This window comes from Malus domestica, chromosome 06 (genome assembly GCF_042453785.1).
Source record: "Malus domestica chromosome 06, GDT2T_hap1".
NCBI classification, from domain to species: domain Eukaryota; kingdom Viridiplantae; phylum Streptophyta; class Magnoliopsida; order Rosales; family Rosaceae; genus Malus; species Malus domestica.
Genome location: NC_091666.1, coordinates 3,920,668 through 3,940,444, shown reverse-complemented (window position 1 = coordinate 3,940,444; position 19,777 = coordinate 3,920,668). Strand labels below are relative to the sequence as shown.

Genomic DNA, 19,777 nt, shown 5'->3' with positions numbered 1-19,777 from the left:
TCACCTCTCGCACCAAATGCTCCCTTTGGATCCAATTTAAGTGCACAGTCTTGTCATACAGACTATCATAAGTCGTTCCGACTCGTAGGTGACTAGCGATTTATCACCCAGCTATCATGAGAGCATAGTATTGAGCATAATTATATTACACCCAATCTTGTCGTACATACCCTTTTAGTGGTTTCGATTTGTGTGCAGTGTAGTGTCGTATAGGTCATTGTAGTGACTGACTAGATTGACTAATGGGCTATGAATTCAGTCGTATAGACTTCTTTAGGGGTTCGGGCTAATATATATATATATATATATATATATATATATATACACACATATTTATGTTTATATTCTATTTCTGGGAAAATTATACATGTTTTACGACGAGGGGTTAGAACTTTTGAGAAATGAAATGATTTTGAAAACATTTGTTTTTGCCTACTCACATTTTCTATTTTACGCCCCTCCAGGTTTTAGGTAAACTTGCTGTTGGTGGCGTACGAGGATTTCGGCGATTCTGACATAATAAAATAATTGTAGGACATCTTATAGTACTTGTCCTACTGAACTGCACCTAGACTTTCTATGCTCTGATTAGGAGTATTTACACTTGTATCTCACTCTTAGCACTTCCTAGTTATTAGTGCACATTAGTAGCTTTCGGTTTTTATTTATTCGTATATTTTTTATCTTAATTGCTTATGCACTATACACATGGCTACGTCACCCTCACGTGACGGCCAGCATGCCTCGATCTCGGTCGGTGTGTGTCAGTTTGGTATCAGAGCCTAGTTTTAGCAGTCATATATATCTTGTGAATGATCTAATCATTATGATATCTTCTGTCAGAACTATGTCGCCTCGTAGAGAGCCACGTCACTCAGCTGAGCCTAGTTTCCCTGATATTGCTCAATTAGGGGAAGATATAGCTAATGTCATTCAGTCTTCGCACCATCCTCCTCAAAGGACATATCTTGAGATTGTTTATAATCTGAAGCTGAATCACTTCATGGGAAATGAAGGACATGAGGGAGGGGAGAAGTGGCTTAATCATGTCGAGAAGACTTTCCTTGTGATGTAGAGTCAGAGGAATCTTCCTCCTGATAGGTGGGTCGAGACAACTACCTGGTTTTTGGGTCCGGAGCCTACATCCTGGTAGAGACAGGAGTCATATCAGATGCCACCAGAGGTTGTAGCAGATTGGGAAGTGTTGAAACAGTTGTTTCAGAAAAGGTTCATTCCCCCTGAGTACATTGATCGCAAGATACAAAAGTTTACTCATCTTAAACAAGGAAAGATGTCAGCGAATGAGTATTGCATGAGGTTCACTGATTTATCTCGATATGATCTGGAGGTTGTTGCTAATCCGGTCGAGATGTTGTATCGCTTCAGGTTGGGTACTAAGAAGAAATGGCGTTCTATAATGACATCGATTCCCTGTGCCACTTACCAGGAGTTTTATGAGGTTTTACTGCGGATTGAGGACTCAGAGAATATGCCCAGTTAAAGTGAAGATGAAGAAGAAAAGAACGGGAACCAGAGGCGAGATGATAAAGGTAAAGGTCAATCATCTCAGGGACCTCGTAAAACCCAGAGTTTTAGGAGAAGTGGTGTCAGTTCCAGCTCTTCTAGTGGAGGTTTGAGCTCTAATATGTAGATAAGAGGTGGTAGATTTTATGGAGGCTCGAGATTTTAGAGGCAAAGGGACTTTGGTGGTTCAGGTGCTCATTTATGCCACATGTGTAATAATAGGCATTATGGGGAGTGTAGGAGAGGCAGCAATGCATGCTATACTTATGGACAGATAGGGCATAGAGCTACTCATTGCCCTCATAATCAGTAGAGGCCCCAACAGCCTTCCTTACCAACGTCTGCACCGATCCAGCAAGCTTCAAGACCTAGTGGCTATGCCTAAACTGGACGATGAGGTGCTTATCATTATCAGGGCAACACCGCTTCTTATACTTCAGGATAGTATCAGTACTTTCATGATCCTCATTATCAGGGTGGTTACCCTCAGTATCAGGAAGGTTCTATGCCATATCAGCCATATTCAGCTGGTGGATTCCAGTGGTACCAAGGGGGACAGCCCCAGCAGGTAAAGATTGCTACTAGCAGTGCAGGATCTTCAAGGCAGTCTGGTCAGCCAAGACAAGGACGAGGTGTTCATGCTAACAGAGGTTGTGGTGGACGACAACAGAATCAAGGACGTATCCATAACATAACACTGCAAGATGCTCAGAACGATCCTAATTTAATCATGGGTACATTAAATATTCTTGGTCGTTTTGCTAGATTATTGATTGACTATGGTGCTACACATTATGTTATTTCTCATACATTTGCTCATTTGACGCAACCTCATCTTACACCTCTAGGATACGATTTAGAGTTTTCTATGCCTAGAGGGGATAGATGTTTTGTGGATCGGGTATATCCAGGATGTCCAATGATGGTGGAGGATGTTGTTATGCTAGCTAATCTTATGTCGTTGGACATTGTGAATTTTGATGTGATTTTGGGCACTGATTGGTTGCACTATAATCGTGCCAAGATAGATTGTTATTAAAAGACAGTTACTTTCCATCGTCCTGGATTACCTGAAGTTACATTTGTAGAAGAGCCTAGCGGGGTGAGGCATGGTGTTATTTCTGCCATGAAAGCCAAAAGATTGTTGTCGAAAGGTTGTCAAGGATATTTGTCTCATGTGGTGTTGAACGATGATGTTCCTAGTAGTGTGGAGGATGTGCGTGTGGTCAGGTATTTTCCGGATGTGTTCCCTGATAATTTGCCTGGATTATCGCCAGATAGAGATGTGGGGTTCGTTATTGATTTGCTCCCATGTATGAATCCTATATCTTTGACTCCTTATAGAATGACTCTTGCTGAATTAAGGGAATTGAGAATTCAGTTGCAAGAATTAGTGGATAAAGGTTTTATTCAGCCTAGTACTTCACCCTGGGGAGCTCCAATCTTATTTGTGAGGAAGAAAGACGGAACCTTGAGACTATGCATTGATTACAGGCAATTGAATCGGGTAACAATTAAGAACCGTTATCCGTTACCCCATATAGATGATTTGTTTGATCAACTCCGAGGTGCATGTGTATTTTCTAAGATTGACTTGAGGTCTGGTTACTACCAGTTGAAGATTAAAAATGAAGATGTACCTAAAACAGCTTTCAGGACTCGTTATGGTCATTATAAGTTTCTGGTGATGCCATTCGGATTAATAAATGCACCAGCAACTTTTATGGATTTGATGAATCAGTATTCCAGCCATTTTTAGATAGGTTTGTCATTCTTTTTATTGATGACATTTTGGTATACTATAAGACTAAAGCAGAACATGTTCGACATCTTACCTTGGTGTTGAAGAAATTAAGGGAACATCAGTTGTATGCTAAGTTTAGCAAATGTCAATTTTGGTTGGATCAAGTGGCATTTTTGGGACATGTTATATCAGCTCAAGGCATTCAAGTGGATTCTCAAAAAGTGGCAGTTGTGGAGAATTGGGAACAACCTCGAACCGTCACTGAGGTACAGAGTTTTCTTGGCCTAGCAGACTATTATAGACGGTTCGTTAAGGATTTTTCAGTGATTGCTTTGCCATTGACGAGGTTGACCCGGAAGGATGTCAAGTTTGAGTGGGATGATAATTGTGAGCAAAGTTTTCAGCAGTTGAAGTATTATCTCACTCATGTACCTGTTTAGCACTCCCGGATGATAGTGGTAATTTTGAGGTCTACAATGATGCTTCTTTGAATGGTCTGGGTTGTGTATTGATGCAACATGGTAGGGTAATTGCTTATGCTTCGAGACAGTTGAAACCTCATGAGAAGAATTACCCTACTCATGATTTGGAGTTAGCAGATATCATCTTTGCTTTGAAGATTTGGAGACATTATCTTTATTGTGAGAAATGTAAGATCTTCACGGATCATAAGAGTTTTCAGTATCATTTTACTCAGAGGGATCTTAATCTTCAGTAGCGGAGGTGGATTGAGTTACTTAGTGATTATGATTGCACAATTGAGTATCATTATGGTCGTGCAAATGCAGTGACGGATGCACTTAGTAGGAAGACTCCAGCTAGACTTAATGCCATCTATGATTGCCATGTTCCTCTTCTTGCGGATTTGAGGTCCACTGGAGTGGAGTTAGGAGTGGAAGATCGAGAGGAAGCCTTGCTTGCTAATTTTCAAGTTAGGCCGATTTTAATTGATCGTGTGCTCGAGGCCCAGATGAATGATGAAGAGACCCAGGAAATCATTCAAGTAAGGAATCAGGGGAAGAAGAAAGATTTCAAGATTTGAGAAACTGATGGTATGCTTATGCAGAAAGCAGAATGTATGTGCTGAATAACGCAGAGTTAAAGAAAGAAATCCTTGATGAAGCACATATTTCGACGTAAGCAATGCATCTAAAAGGTACCAAGATGTATCATACCATTCAACCATTTTATTATTGGCCGGGTATGAAAAGAGAAATTGTCGAATATGTGAATAGGTGTGCCATTTGCCAACAGGTTAAAGCTGAAAAGATGAAGCCGTTTGTGTTGATGCAGCCACTTCCCATTCCACAATGGAAATGGGAAAATATTACCATGGATTTTGTGTACAAGCTTCCTCGTACACAGAATGGTTATGACGGTATTTGGATGGTAGTTAATCGGCTTACTAAGTCAACACACTTTATTCCAGTGAGGGAAAAATATCCATTAAGCCGATTAGCTAAGTTATTCATATCGAAGATTGTGAAGTACCATGGTGTTCCAGTTAATATTATCTCGGATTGGGATCCTAGATTCACTTCTAAGTTCTAGATAGCATTCCAAGAAGCTCTTGTTACGAGATTACTTTATAGTACGACATATCATCCTCAAACAGATGGGCAATCTAAGAGGACCATTCAGACATTAGAAGATATGCTGAGATCTTCAGTGCTGCAGTTTGGCGATGGTTGGCATGATTGTTTGGATTTGATGGAGTTTTCCTACAACAACAGTTACCATTCGAGTATTGGTATGACACATTTTGAGGCACTCTATGGCAAGTCTTGTCGAACGCCATTATGCTAGTCAGAAGTTGGCGGAAGAGTTTTGGTGGGCCCGGAGATTGTAGATGAAACTACCCAAAATATTCAGGTGATTAAGTCTAACCTGAAAGCGGCCCAGGATCGACAAAAGAGCTTAGCAGACAAGCAAGCCACTGACCGGATGTATAATGTAGGTGATTGGGTATTTCTGAAGTTATCACCTTAGAAATGTGTTATGCGATTTGGAAAGAAAGGCAAGTTGAGTCCTAGGTACATTGGACCATATATGACCACTGAGTGAGTCGGTGAGGTTGCTTTCAGGCTTGAGTTGCCTTTAGAGTTGTCTAAAGTGCATGATGTGTTTCATGTTTCGATGTTTTGTCATTATGTTGCAGATCCTTCACATGTGATTCCTCCTCAACCTCTAGAAATTAATTCGGACTTGACTTATGACGATGAGCCAGTAACTATTTTGGATTGGAAAGATAAGAAGCTGAGGAATAAGATTGTACGTTTGGTGAAGATTTTATGGAGAAATCGCTCAGTAGAAGAGGCTACTTGGGAGACAGAGGATCGGATGAGAGAGACGTATTCACGCTTGTTTTATGACTATTAGTTGATTTATTTGTAATGTATAAATTTCGAGGACGAAATTTTTATAAGGTGGGTAGATTATCACAGCCCGTCCCGAGATATATAATTTCGACGGCATGAGATTACTTATTTACCCTTGGACGTTTTGTGTGGTTATGTGGGTGGAGTTTTATTTGGACAAATTCTAAATTTTTCCTAAGTTTTAGAACACTTAGGACTCAAGTGTTTTGTTTGGTTGGTTGGTGACCCACGTGGACCTCACACACACACACAAACTATCCCTCTCTCCCGTGCATTCTCTCTCTCTTCTTCCTCTCGGATTTTTGCAGAAAATCCGTACAAACGTACGGACGAACCTCAAACCAACCTATTTCTGCACAGATCGAGCTCGTGATTAGTACCATCACTTTCATCTCGTCATCACGAACTCAACCATACCATTTTTAGGACTTGGCAGCTTCGGAAAACTTGTGAAAAACCCTACCATGAAATTGGCACTGTTCATGCACATTTAAACGAAGAGTTTTTAGAGGATTTTAAGCTCACAAGGAGCTTTAGAAGGTCTTCACGAAGCTCGGGGTAGCTCGCTGGGTAGTTTTGGACGTCGGGATTGTGAGTTTCAAGTTTTGCCGGTTTTTCTCAAATTTCTTCGGCGAGATCTCGTGATCTTTGGGGTTTTGAACAGGTAAGGAAATGTTCTACAAGTTAAGAGCTTCAATTTGGTACTGGTTTCATGAAATTTGGATGAAAAATGAGTGAGATATCAAACTTTGAATAATTTTCTAGTTTCCGACGACGGCGACGGCACCGAATGAGCGCAGGAGAAGATAGAAGAATATTCCGTCAAATTAACGAAATATTCCTAACGGAAGTTAACGGCGTCAGGTTAGTTTTAACGGAATATGCTTGCTTTTGGACGGAATATTCCTTAATGCCGTTACTGCCACTGTCAGTGTGCCAGGCACGTGCCCGCGCTTGGGCGGCGCGTCTGGCCGTGCCTTGGCCGGCGCGTGGGACGTTGGAATTTTTTTCTAAAAATATGAGGATGTTCGTGAGGTTGTGTAAATCACGTTGGTATATTAAAACACCCCATTTGAGCATTGTATAAGAAGTTATCAGCTAGTTTTGTCTATGTGCTTTAAATAGCGTTTATTCAGTTGTTTCGCATATAGGTGAGACCTATCCAGAGGACGAGCGCAGTCAAGGGCGACTCGGGGGTTACGACGCTTTTGGTTTTCAAGGGCCACTCGGGGGTTACGACCCTTCGACATACCAGTGAGTGGGCTTTTGGTTTTTAGTATATATTTATATACTTGATATTTTCCCAGAAAATGTGTTTAAATGAAGTATGCTTTGAAAATGCCATGCGTATTGAATTATGCTTAAACGATGAGTTGAATTATTTGCATATATATATATATATATATAATTGTGGTGTTGTCGACGCTCTGGTAAGTACCAGGTGAGTTATGTTTTGTTATGTGAATTATCGATAATGTGACATGTGATTGAGCAACTTTGAGCTCATAAACCTGCACCTAAGGTGATTGTGATTTAGCCAGAGATATGACACAGACCTATATATAATGTCACCTCCCGCACCATATGCTCACTTTGGATCCAATTTAGGTGCACAGTCTTGTCGTACAAACGATCATAGGTGGTTCCGACTCGTAGGTGACTAGCGATTTATCGCCCAACTATCATAAGAGCGTAGTATTAAGCATAATTATATTACACCCAGTCTTGTCGTACAGACCTTTTTAATGGTTCCAACTTGTGTGCAATGTAATACCGTATAGGTCATTGTAGTGACTCTTGCTAGATTGACTAATGAGCTATGAATTCAGCTGTACAAACTTCTACAGGGGTTCCGGCTAATATGTTAAATTCCATGAATTTATTCTCACCTGAGTTACTTATTCTGTTTATATTTTGGTGTGGCATACTTATGATTATGAATATGTGAAGCATGAATTGACATATATATATATATATATACACACACACACATATTTATGTTTATATTCTATTTCTGGGAAAATTATACATGTTTTACGGCGAAGGGTTAGAACTTTTGAGAAATGAAATGATTTTGAAAACATTTGTTTTTGCTCACTCACATTTTCTGTTTTGCGCCCCTCCAGGTTTTAGGTAGACTTGTTGTTGGTGGCGTACGAGGATTTCAGCGGTTCTGACATAATAAAATAATTGTACGACATCTTCTAGTATTGTATAACTAGTATTTATCTTACTGGACTGCACCTAGACTTTCTATGCTCTGATTAGGAGTATTTACACTTGTATCTCACTCTTAGCACTTCCTGGTTATTAGTGCACATTAGTAGCTTTCGGTTTTTATTTATTCGTATATTTCTTATCTTAATTGCTTCCGCACTGTACACATGGCTACGTCACCCTTACGTGACGCCCAGCATGCTTCGATCTCGGTCGGGGTGTATCATAATGGGTGGGTCCCATATTTGTTTTATAAAATATTAAAATGATTTTATTTTAATTTTTAATATTTAGTTAATTTTTTAATCTAGTTGGAATTGGAAGTGGGCCATGTCTGAAGTCACGTCAGCATTTAATAGAGAGATTGATATAAAACCTTACAGAGGTTTGATATTGTAACAAATTCGTAAGATGATGTATGATATTGAAATGTTTTAAAGATGGGGTATGAAACTGTAATTGACCCAATAGTTGAGGTAGTGTTGTGTAATTTACCTTTTTTTTTTTTCTCGTTGGCTAAATTTAGTTAGCAACTGTTCACAAAACTATTTCAACTTGCGAGGATGGGCTGCAGAAACTGAGCTGTTTGGTTTGAATAACCTTCGGACTTGATTGTGGACATATTCATTCAAGGATAGCCAAATTATATAATCCTGGTACGGGAAACTCTTTCACTTCGACTGGGTTGTAAGTTCTAGTGACTAGTGAGGAAACTATTTGAACATCGGCAACTCATGGAACTATTTTCTTTTTACATTACAATAAGGGCAAAAAGAAATTAATCAGATAATGTTTTACAAAAGGCCTGTGGGGCTTTTGGAATCTCTTACAGCCTAATGGTTACAGTACGTTGATTCCACTCCAAATATGCTGATCTGTAAATTTTAGTTAAGAAAATTATAGGCAATGAGCTTTCGCACTAGGAGGTAAATAATAGATGGACAGATTAAATTATCTTCTGGCGTGAACAATGATCAAAATCTTAATTAGTTTGTACTTGCTCAGTCTCTTCTTTAGCCCATTTGACTTCACAAATTAAGGAATTTGGTGAAGGGTCGCATGTGGAGTTCTTACATAAAGTATTTGACTACTGAGAAAGTGTATGCTTTACGTGGACGGTTGTTAAAAAAACGAATGAGTTTGTTAAAAAAAAAAAAACTTTATATGCTTTATTTTTTATGAGTAAAAGGCACTAGTTTTCCACCGTTGCATGTGACCAAATTAGGGTAGTGAGTATCTTGTTAATGCATTGACTTTTGATTTAGAAAACGAACTAGAAATGGCTTTGCCTATTTTTTTGAGGTAAATAGAGTTTAGGGTTTAGGGCTACTATTGATCGTACCAACTGCAGCACTGTAGCAGCAGTTAAGAATGAATCTCACGTTGATATGAGAAGTGATCATGCATGGACTTATAAGTAAATTAGGTTAATCTCTATATTGGCAATTGTTTTATGGTGGAACCTTAACTTCTTTATAATATCTGAGTATGTTGTCCTACGTGTGAAGCCACACGCGCTTTACGTTACGCCGTTGTACATGTTGTTCACGTGTTAGGCTTGAAAATTCGCCACACGTGAAGAGGCGTGTTGAAAATAAATCCCACATTGATAAGATGATGGACTTTGCATGAACTTATGATGGACTTTGCATGAACTTATAAGAAATTAAGTTAATCTCATATTGTTAATTAATTTTATAATAAAACCTTAACTCCTTTAGCTACTAACAGTTTGGAGCTTAAGAACTGTTGGACATGATTCAAATTCTTCAACTATGGTATGATTAAATATAAATATATGCTCAACCAGACTCTTCCAGCACACTCTCCCTCTTCCCTCCTGAGCTTTATGATTAATTAACTGTTAGTCAAAATTTTCTTTAATTACCATATCTGGAAAGCGTTTAAAGGTAATCGTGCTTTGACCATATACATGAGCTAGGGTGTACGAATTCCCTCTTAAATTTGAGTTGGGACAAAATGCTCATCAAGTCAACGATGAACAGTTGGGAGCAATGACTGAAGATAGGGTTTAGGGCTGGTTTGGTATTGCTGTGCTTTGAAAAAAAATTGATGTGAGAATAAGCGGCTGTGAAAAAAATCAGCAGAGTATTTGGTAAACTTTTTTGTAAAAGTGTTTTTGAAAAAAAAAACAGTCTGATAGTGGGTCTTTTCATTAAAGGAGCACTGTAGCTCCATATGCTTTGAAAAAAAAGCCAGTTTTCCAAAGCTACAAATAGCAACTTCAGCTTTTTCCTTTGATTTCAGCTTATTCTCACAGCAGCTTCCAAAATAAGTTTTTTTTTTTTTCAGTTTACCAAACACCTAAAACCCCCACAACTTTTTTTCATAGGTGCTTTTTTTTTAAGCACCTCACTCCCAAACCACCCCTTAGTGTACCGTAGTTGAGTAAGTTGAAGCTTTGTGTGAAATGAAATCAATGGAAAAGAAGGTCGTTACTCTCTCTCTCTCTCTCTCATTTTGAGTGAATGATACTAACAGAAGAGATAAGGGGATACAGATACTGTTGCAAATGAATCACACAGTGATGAGAAAATGAATCTTCTATATATTTATAAATAATTGAAATACTCCTCATATTGTCAATTAATTTTATGAATGAATCCGAACTTCTTTAAACATGATAGTATATAACAATTTTTGTCTTTAATTATGGGAAATTGGGGGAGAAAACCACCTTATCTTGCTTATCTTGGTCTTTGTTTGTCTACTGCTTTCGGCCCCTTTGTCTGCTGGTGCCAATGTCAATCAATGGCAGTTGTAACACACACATATGCACACATATAGACACAAAGATGTCAATGTATAAGGATGCTTCAAAGAAAATGGGTTTGGATTTCTCTAAAAGTTCAGCTTAACAATAAACGCAGGCCAAAGAACAAGACATATGGTGAATTGATTGAGATATGATTTTACTCAAACATGTTAATGAATTGGTTAACTAAGTTTCGTACTCAATTTAATTTGCTTTCTTACATAAAAATTGGGACTCAAGTCATACAACAGCTCAAATATAATTAGTTACAAACTTGTTATCAGTACGAGTTAAACTCCAAACTTTATATTTACAGATACAAGTGAATATCAGTAAAACGTAATGCTAGTTATATTTTATGTTTTAATTAAGGTGGCTAGGTTTTGAATGATTTGGAAAATTACTTTGTCTAATTAACCGTTCGTCAAGCTCATGTGAAGGGGTCAACATCTTGGTAAACTTGGCACGGGGTAGAAAAATGTGGCAATTGGATGTCCCAGTTCCCAAACTAGTGGGGTAAGAATTGATGTGGCTGCATCCACCAACTCCCAAATTAGTGGGGTAAGATTTGATATGGCTGCATCCACCAACTCACAGACGCACAGAGAGAGAGGTAGTGAAAGAAAAGAGATTCGAATTATATTACTGACTAATTTGGCTTGATCTGCTACCTTTTATATATGAGTTGGTAATTATTAATTTGTACATTACCAAGTTAAAGGCTTTGGAATAATTGGTGATTAGGAAAATGCCAAAGCAGCCTCCAAAGACTACTAATACCCAAAAGCCAAACAGCATATCCCCCTTAACAAAGACACAAATCACAATTAATCTAATTATGTCTCTTCAAATTGTCACCATGTCTTGTTAAAGATACCTATGCGTGGCTCTATGAGGATCAGATTATGAAGACACTTATACTAATTAAATAATTGACGTGTCACTTAGTATTACAGTTTAGTAGTATTCTTCTTAACTTATAAATAAAATGTCTTAGCTAGGTTCAAATTTCATAAATAGGAGTTTGATGTCATTTTATTTCCCCCATCTTTAAGGCTCGTTTGGTACACAAGATTGAATTAGAATAGAGAAATCTAAAATTTCATGGGATATTGAAGGTAGAAGTGGTTGGTTTTTCATCTAGGGAATTAGAAGAGGATTAGCTATTATTTAAGAAGATTCATCCATTCTGCATGAGTAATCTATCTTCTATTATTTAGATGGTCATAATTCTATAATTTCTCCGTTTAATAAATTATTTATTTCAATCCAATTGTAGCAGACAATAAATTATTATTGTTGTACAGATGTATATATAGTAAGGGCTCTTTGATAAACATAATTGTAGCAGACAATAAACATGTTCCAACATCGAACCAATTTGAGTTTTTACTCCATGAATTAATTAAGCAAATAGTTGACAATTAATAAGATGTTTAGGAGCAAGAAAATCTTGATCATCCGGCTTTAGTGGACATTCGATCTACTGTATTCAATCGATAATGATGCAGTTGCATGAACGTCATCCAGGTACTTTGGTTTTGGTCAAAACAAACACTAAGGAGAGGATAATCATATTTAATTAATGGCACAACCAAAGTACCTCGTGTTGCAGGTTCTGCCGTCTTGTGCAGTGGTCATATCTCCAGGGTCAAAACCATAGTGCTTTTCTTTGCTGGTTTTTCTTTTTCTATCGACCCTATTGGTTTTCCTTATTGCCTTGTGTTTCACAATGTTTTCTAGGTTTTCATTTTTTCTTTATTATTCATTTCAAATCGGTGCAGTATCCTAAACTAATCTAACTTATCAGCAGAAATTTTTGAATTCTGATGAAAAATTTAAATGTCAACGTCTCCTAGGCAATTAGCCAGAGTTGTAGCAAATGATGCAAATTTTCAACCATCGATCGGGCCATCAGCTATATTATTCGTTTTGGAACTATTTTGATGTCTAATCGGTTTATGTTGCAAATACTCGCTTATTTTGATACTGAAAACATCGCGTTTCATAAACAATTTGTAGCGCAGCAACTATTTTGATGATATATAGCTATATATGTCTAGGTTCGCACAATTTTTATTTCCACAAGTTTCGATACAAGTCCACTGAGGTTTACAATGGAGACATAAGTCAAGAAAATAGACTGATTGGTATCCTTTTTGGATTCAATGTTTTTGTTTTTAAAACTAATAAGTGTGAAGTATTTTAGTTACATCTATTACTTTTTGTAGAAAATTGTTGCAATTGTCCCTCAATTTTAATTCAATTGGAGCAATAATCATTCAACTAAAAATTCATAATCATTGGTCGTTTAACTCATCAAAACGTGCAGTTATGGTCATTTTCGTCAAAGAATTATGTCAAAATTGTAAGTTCTAATAAGAGCTATGCACTTGGTTAGCACTTGTTATTCACGTGGGAATATTAGAGATCAAGATTGACAATGTTTGTGAGCTGATAAGGAACATGTATATTAGCATTCTTCAGTTTGAACACTCACAACATTACTAGAAGTCTTTCTAGCTGATATGAATAAGAGAATTCACGGTGATAAGGTTAAGATCAATCAGGATTACTCAATGGGAAGAGTCCTAGTTGATTACCACTGTGTATGGTATGTATATTAGGGTCCCTGCACTCTCTCTGGACACGCAAGCTTACAGAAACTCAAAACCCATTCTTGAGGTCTTGCATACTAAAGAGGAGAGCTGCAGAAGAACCCTAATCTCAGAAAGCATGTTGTCGTCTTTAGGTAAGTGGTTATCTTGGTACCGTGATATAATATTCAAAGTTCATAATCATATTCTCTATATATATTGTTTGTACCATGCTTGACCAATCCCGAAACTACTGAGCACCGGTCAACGTTATACCGTCAAAGACCCAGAAAAGTTTCCCTCCAACCAAGAGGCCAATCACAACGCGACACGTGTCGACATCAGAAGCCAATCATAGCGCGACACTTGTCAATATCAGAAGCCAATCACAACACGACACGTGTCAATGTCAGGATGAAACTAGAAACTCTCTTCTATAAATAGAGATCATTCTCTCACAATATTTCCTAATGTCATTTGTACTAAATCATTCACTAGTACTCACTAAATGAGAGCTTGAACCTATGTACTTGTGTAAACCCTTCACAATTAATGAGAACTCCTCTACTCCGTGGACGTAGCCAATCTGGGTGAACCAAGTACATCTTGTGTTTGCTTCCCTGTCCCTATCCATTTACATACTTATCCACACTAGTGACCAGAGCAATCTAGCGAAGGTCACAAACTTAACACTTTCTGTTGTACCAAAGTCCTCGCTAATTTTGTGCATCAACATTTGGCATCGTTTCCCATTCTCTTCAGCTTTGTCAAGCTGGTTTTCACCATTCGTACACTCTCTTTTGACCAGGTATCCCTCTCCAACATGGGGAGCGAAGGAAGCCATAACACATAGAATGACACCCTTCTTGCACCTAGTGCTAAGCAACGAAAAAAGGAAGGAAAGAGGGTTACTCTTCAAGCTAAAGTCGATGAGTTAGAAGCTCAGAACAACAAGATAGCAATGAAGAATGAGGTCTTACAGGAGCAGTATAAGAAACTCTTTGAGGCGCTCCTTGAAACTAGGCGTACTCAAATACGCGAGCTCGTTACCCCTGTGGACATCAACCATCATCTGGGTGCCCCCCAACACAGAGGGTCGCCTTCCTTTGACATAGGTATCCCTGATGAAGAGCGAGTTAATCATCAAAACATTGATCAACATGAGACTTCTCTCAACCCAGCTGCTTCGACCCAAAGTAGGAGAAGTGGAGGAAGACACCTCCTTATAGAAGGAGTAGAAGGATCGAAAGCCGTCTTTCACGACTTGTCGAGATTTCCTAAAGCAATGTCGAGACAATCTTATCCATGTAAGCTCGAAGATCAATGACCCAAGGGTCTCTGAAAGACTCGGCCCTCTTCCATGTCTCAGGCCGGCTACCAATTTGGGGAAGGGGCAACCAGTCCTAGAGAAACACGAAGGTATAGGGGACTCAGAGATGTTCCGACAGACATACCTTGGAAGTCAGTATGGCGAGTCCAAAGAAAAATCACATGCTCTTGATCAAACCTTCATACTTCCAAGAGGATATGGAGATTTACGAAAGAAAGCTCCAGTGGTACATGACTCCACTCAGGACCCTCTTGTCCTACAGCTTCTTAAGGAAGTAAACAAGTTGAAGGCCGAACGACAAGCTGAGATACCTAATTGGAACTAACCTAGGCCTGGCCCTCTTACAAGGAGGATCTTTGACACCCCCTTCAAGCAGAGACAAAACAAAAGCTTGGTTTACAACTCTATACTGGAAGGGAAGACCCAATTGAACACCTAAACCTCTTTGAGTCCACCATGGCATATCGGATGCACACCGACGAAGAGCGATGTCTTCTCTTCCCCTCCACCCTCTCTGGCGGAGCTTTAAACTGGTATTGTCGTCTTCCATCTGAGGCAGTAGACTCATTTGAGGAACTGAGGAAACTGTTTGTCTCTCAACACATCTTCCAGACCGATCGCTTGCATTCTGCAGATGACTTGTACACTATTCGCCAGAAGCCGGACGAGTCACTACGAGAGTATGCCGGTCGTTTCAGCCATGAGTATTCTCGTTGCGCTGAGGCAGATGACAAGACCTCTCTCAAAGCCTTCATGGCAGACCTACGTGATTGTTTCTTCAAGTACATGATCAATGCCAACACTTGGAAGAGTTACTCTGAGGTGATGGCACAAGCTTACAACCATGCCTCCGTCGAGGCAATGACATATCAAGGGAAACCCCCCACAACCACCCCTTATCAGCAAGTAGGGAATGGAAGCCAGATCCAACTAAATGAGAAGACCTCGACCTTCCAAACGGCAGCGGTGCCTTCCCCTGCCTTACTTAATACTTTGCCAAGTCAACAGACATATCAATCTCAGGGCAAAAGGAAAGATTTCCATCATCACCAGTCTCATTTTAGTAAAAGGAGTAAGGGACACTACCACGATAACTAAAGGTATCGCCATGATAATCCCCGACCCCAGGCAGTCAACATAATGGGTCAAGCACGTGTCAGGACAGCCCCTACCCCGAGGTATAAGGCATACACACCTTTGAACGTCACATGCGTGGCCATTTACCCCAGCATAGCACCACTGATATCGAAGCCAAAGCCGAGGCACCCGGATTACAAGCCCACGAAAAACACGGGCACGTTTTGCTGCTACCACGAGCATAACGGCCATGACGGCGAGAAATGTATCACCCTTCATGATCATATTGAAGCTTTGGCACGTGAAGGAAAAATTGATCAATTTCTCCTTCACCCTCCAAAGGGTAACCGTAACCAACGCCAGGTGAATGTGATATATTCCATAAGTGGTGGCACACCCATATCTAAATCTTCCAACAGGGCCATGAAAAATAGTGAACGAGCTTTAAGGTCTGGCCACCAAGTGTTTCACGTGGAAGACATCAGGAGAGGTAAGTATCAAAAGCCTAACTGGGATTTAATATGTTTCTACCCTGAGGAAGAAAGAGGTATCATCTACCCTCACAACGACCCACTGATTGTGGAAGCTCACATAGCCAACTTTGAAGTACGACGAATCCTGGTAGACACGGGGGCTTTGGTCAATATCATGTTTGCTGAAGCTTTCAGGGCACTTAATGTAGCTGAACATTTGCTCGATTGCTCGATTTCCCCTCTGATAAGCTTCTCCGGTGATATCGTGCAACCTTTGGAGAGCATACACTTACCTTTCACCATTGATACAGGCCCTTACACAACTACTATTACCACTAACTTCCTGGTGGTTGATTGCCCAACGGCTTACAATGTCATCTTCGGACGCACAGGTATCAATGATCTCAAGGCCATGGTATCCACACATATGTTGTTGATGAAATTTCCAACCCCTTATGGCAATGGTTACATCAGAGGAGATCAACTTAGTGCACAATCATGTTACAACACTTCGGTCAAGCAACAACACCTGCATGTGCCCAAGGAAACCCTTTTTATACATGACCAAGTCATAAAGACCAGCCCAGACGAAGCCAACTTAGATCTTCACGGTGGCAACAATCAAGCACAGCCCACTGAAGAGTTTGAGAAGGTCTCTATCTCAAAAGATTATCCGGATCGCATGGTGAAGATTGGCACCACCTTGTCACCACCCATTCGGTTGACATTGATCTCGTTTTTGCAAGAGAACACTGAGGTCTTCGCCTGGTCATACGAGGACATGTCAAGCATTTCTCCCGATACCATCTGTCATCGCTTAAGTATTAACCTCAAGACCAAGCCAGTGAGACAAAAATGAAGATCTTATGACGCTGAACGGTACGAGGCAATGAAGGCAGAAGTTGAAAAACTCAAAGGCATAGGCTTCATCCGCGAAGTCAATTATCCAACGTGGGTAACAAATGTTGTCCTTGTTAAGAAGAATCCGACCAAGGAAAGTTTCCAGCACCAAAAGGTCTTGTGGAGAATGTGTGTCGATTACACCGACCTAAACAAAGGATGCCCGAATGATAGCTTTCATCTTCCTCTCATAGACAGACTTATAGACTATACGGCAGGGTGTGAACTCATGAGCTTCATGGATGCTTACTCAGGATACAACCAAATCATCATGAACCCTCCGGACTAAGAACACACAGCCTTCACTACTGACAGGGGACTATATTGCTATAAAGTCATGCCTTTCGGCCTAAAGAATGCAGGAACGACTTATCAGATACTGGTCAATTCAATGTTCGCCGAACAGATTAGGAAGAGCATGGAAGTTTACGTTGATGATATGTTAGTCAAGAGCAAACATGCTGACCAACACATCACCAACCTATCTGAAACTTTCACCATTCTGAAGAGGTATCGAATGAGGTTGAACCTCAACAGATGGGCCTTCGGCGTAGGCTCTGGCAAATTCTTAGGCTTCATGATAAGCTAACGAGGCATTAAGGCTAATCCTGAGTAGATCAAAGCAATCCTCGACATGAAGGAACCGATAACTTCAAAAAACATCCAGAGCCTTACTGGCAAGGTGGCAGCCTTAACTAGGTTCATCTCTAAGGCCACAGACAGATGTGCTCCTTTCTTCAAAGCACTTAAAGAAAGTAAGAAGTACATTACATGGACTGATGAATGTGCTGAGGCATTCAAGAACCTCAAAGACTACATGAGTAAAGCCTCTCTGCTCTCCAAACCTAAGGTTAGTGACACTCTCATTATCTATCTGTCGGTATCGGCTTTAGCAGTAAGTTTCGTTCTCATTCGAAATGATGGTAATGTCGAACGGCCTGTCTACTACACTAGCAAGGCGTTACAAGATGCGGAGACACGATACTCCAACATTGAGAAATTGGCTCTAGCAATGGTCATGTCTGCTCAAAAACTTCGCCCTTACTTCCAAACACACTTCATCATCGTGCTTACCAATCATCCTCTTCGACAAATACTCCAAAGTCTTGACACTTCTGGGCGAATGCTCAAATGGGCGATAGCATTGGGTGAGTTTGACATCTTCTACCAACCAAAGCTAGCTGAGAATGGCCAAGCAGTGGCAGACTTCATCGCCGACTTCACATATCCTGTTGACATTGTTTCTATGCCTAAAGAAGTGGTTTCATTACCCTCGAAAGCTCAGAAAATAGAACCAACAGCCCCAGCATGGAGTCTATATGTTGATGGCTCGTCCAACCAACAGGGTTGTAGAGCAGGACTAGTCCTTACGACCCCTGATAAAGTGGCGATGGAGTATGCTCTTCGTTTCAAATTCAAGGCGTCGAATAATGAGGCCGAATATGAAGCCCTCATAGCAGGCTTACGTTTGGCCAAACACCTTGGGGTTAAACGAATTGATATCTTTAGTGACTTCCAATTGGTGGCTAACCAGGTCACCAACAACTTTAAAGATAAGGATAGCTCCATGGCAGCATATCTGGCACAAACACAATTGTTGCTCAAGCATTTCCACTACCTGATCACCCAAATTCCTCGAAAGGCAAACAGTCATGCAAATGCTTTGGCTCGCCTCGCCTCAGCGGTGGAAAGCAAGATTGGGAGAAAAATTCAAGTCGAATTGTTGGCAGCACCAAGCACCATGGCTGCGAATGTGTGTAACTTAAAACAGAGGGATAGTTGGATTACCCCGATTTATAGATTCCTTGCTCATGGCACCCTTCTAAATGACAAAGTCCAAGCTAAGCAGATTCGATACAAGGCTACTCGTTACTTGATCATTAATGACCAACTCTACAAGTGGGGTTTTAACCTACCATATCTAAGATGCCTTACGCCCGCAGAGACGGAAACTGTCCTTCGGGAAATACATGAAGGAGTTTGCGGAGATCATGCTGGATCTCGATCCCTAACACACAAGGCTTTTCGCCAAGGATATTACTGGCCAACACTCCACCAAGATGCCATCAGAATATCCCGCTCATGTGATAAGTGTCAACGCTACGCAACTATTCCTCACTCCCCTCTCGAGCTGCTCACTCCTATGATCAGCCCTTGGCCCTTCGCCCAATGGGGACTTGATTTAATCGGCCCAATCCCTGCAGGGAAGGGCAAGGTTCGCTATGCAATCGTTGCAGTTGACTACTTCACAAAGTGGGTCGAAGTAGAACCCTTGGCAACTATTACTGAGGCAAAAATAGAAGACTTCGTATGGAAGAACATCCTTTGCAGATTCGGCATTCCCAATGCGATAGTCACTGACAACGGGCGACAGTTCGACAATAATAAGTTCAGAATGTTCTGCTCTAAGTTCAACATCAACTTATGTTTTGCCTCCCCAGCTCATCCCCAGTCTAATGGAGAAGTTGAAGCCATAAACAAAATAATCAAGCGAACTTTGAAAACCAGCTTGGACAAAGCTAAAGGTTGTTGGCCAGAATTTGTACCCCAAGTTCTTTGGTCATACCGCACTTCGTATCGGACATCAATAGGAGAAATGGCCTTTGGTACAGAGGCAGTTGTCCCAGTTGAGCTTGAGTAAGCAATGTTCCGAGTCCAGAACTACATGCAAAGCAAAAATGACAAACAACTTACCCTCAACTTAGATCTAGTCGAGGAACACAGAAACCAGGCTCACTTGAGGAATGTCGCCTACAAGCAA

General features: G+C 40.2%; 1 long non-coding RNA gene across 1 annotated transcript; it reads left to right on the top strand.

Annotated features, from left to right (window-relative positions):
• Positions 1 to 6,304: 6,304 nt before the first annotated feature.
• LOC139196686 (uncharacterized) lies at positions 6,305 to 8,092 on the top strand. Its single transcript, XR_011581782.1, has 3 exons — positions 6,305 to 6,510; positions 6,798 to 6,900; positions 7,773 to 8,092. It is a non-coding gene; the product is annotated as an uncharacterized lncRNA (long non-coding RNA).
• The last annotated feature ends 11,685 nt before the right edge of the window (positions 8,093 to 19,777 follow it).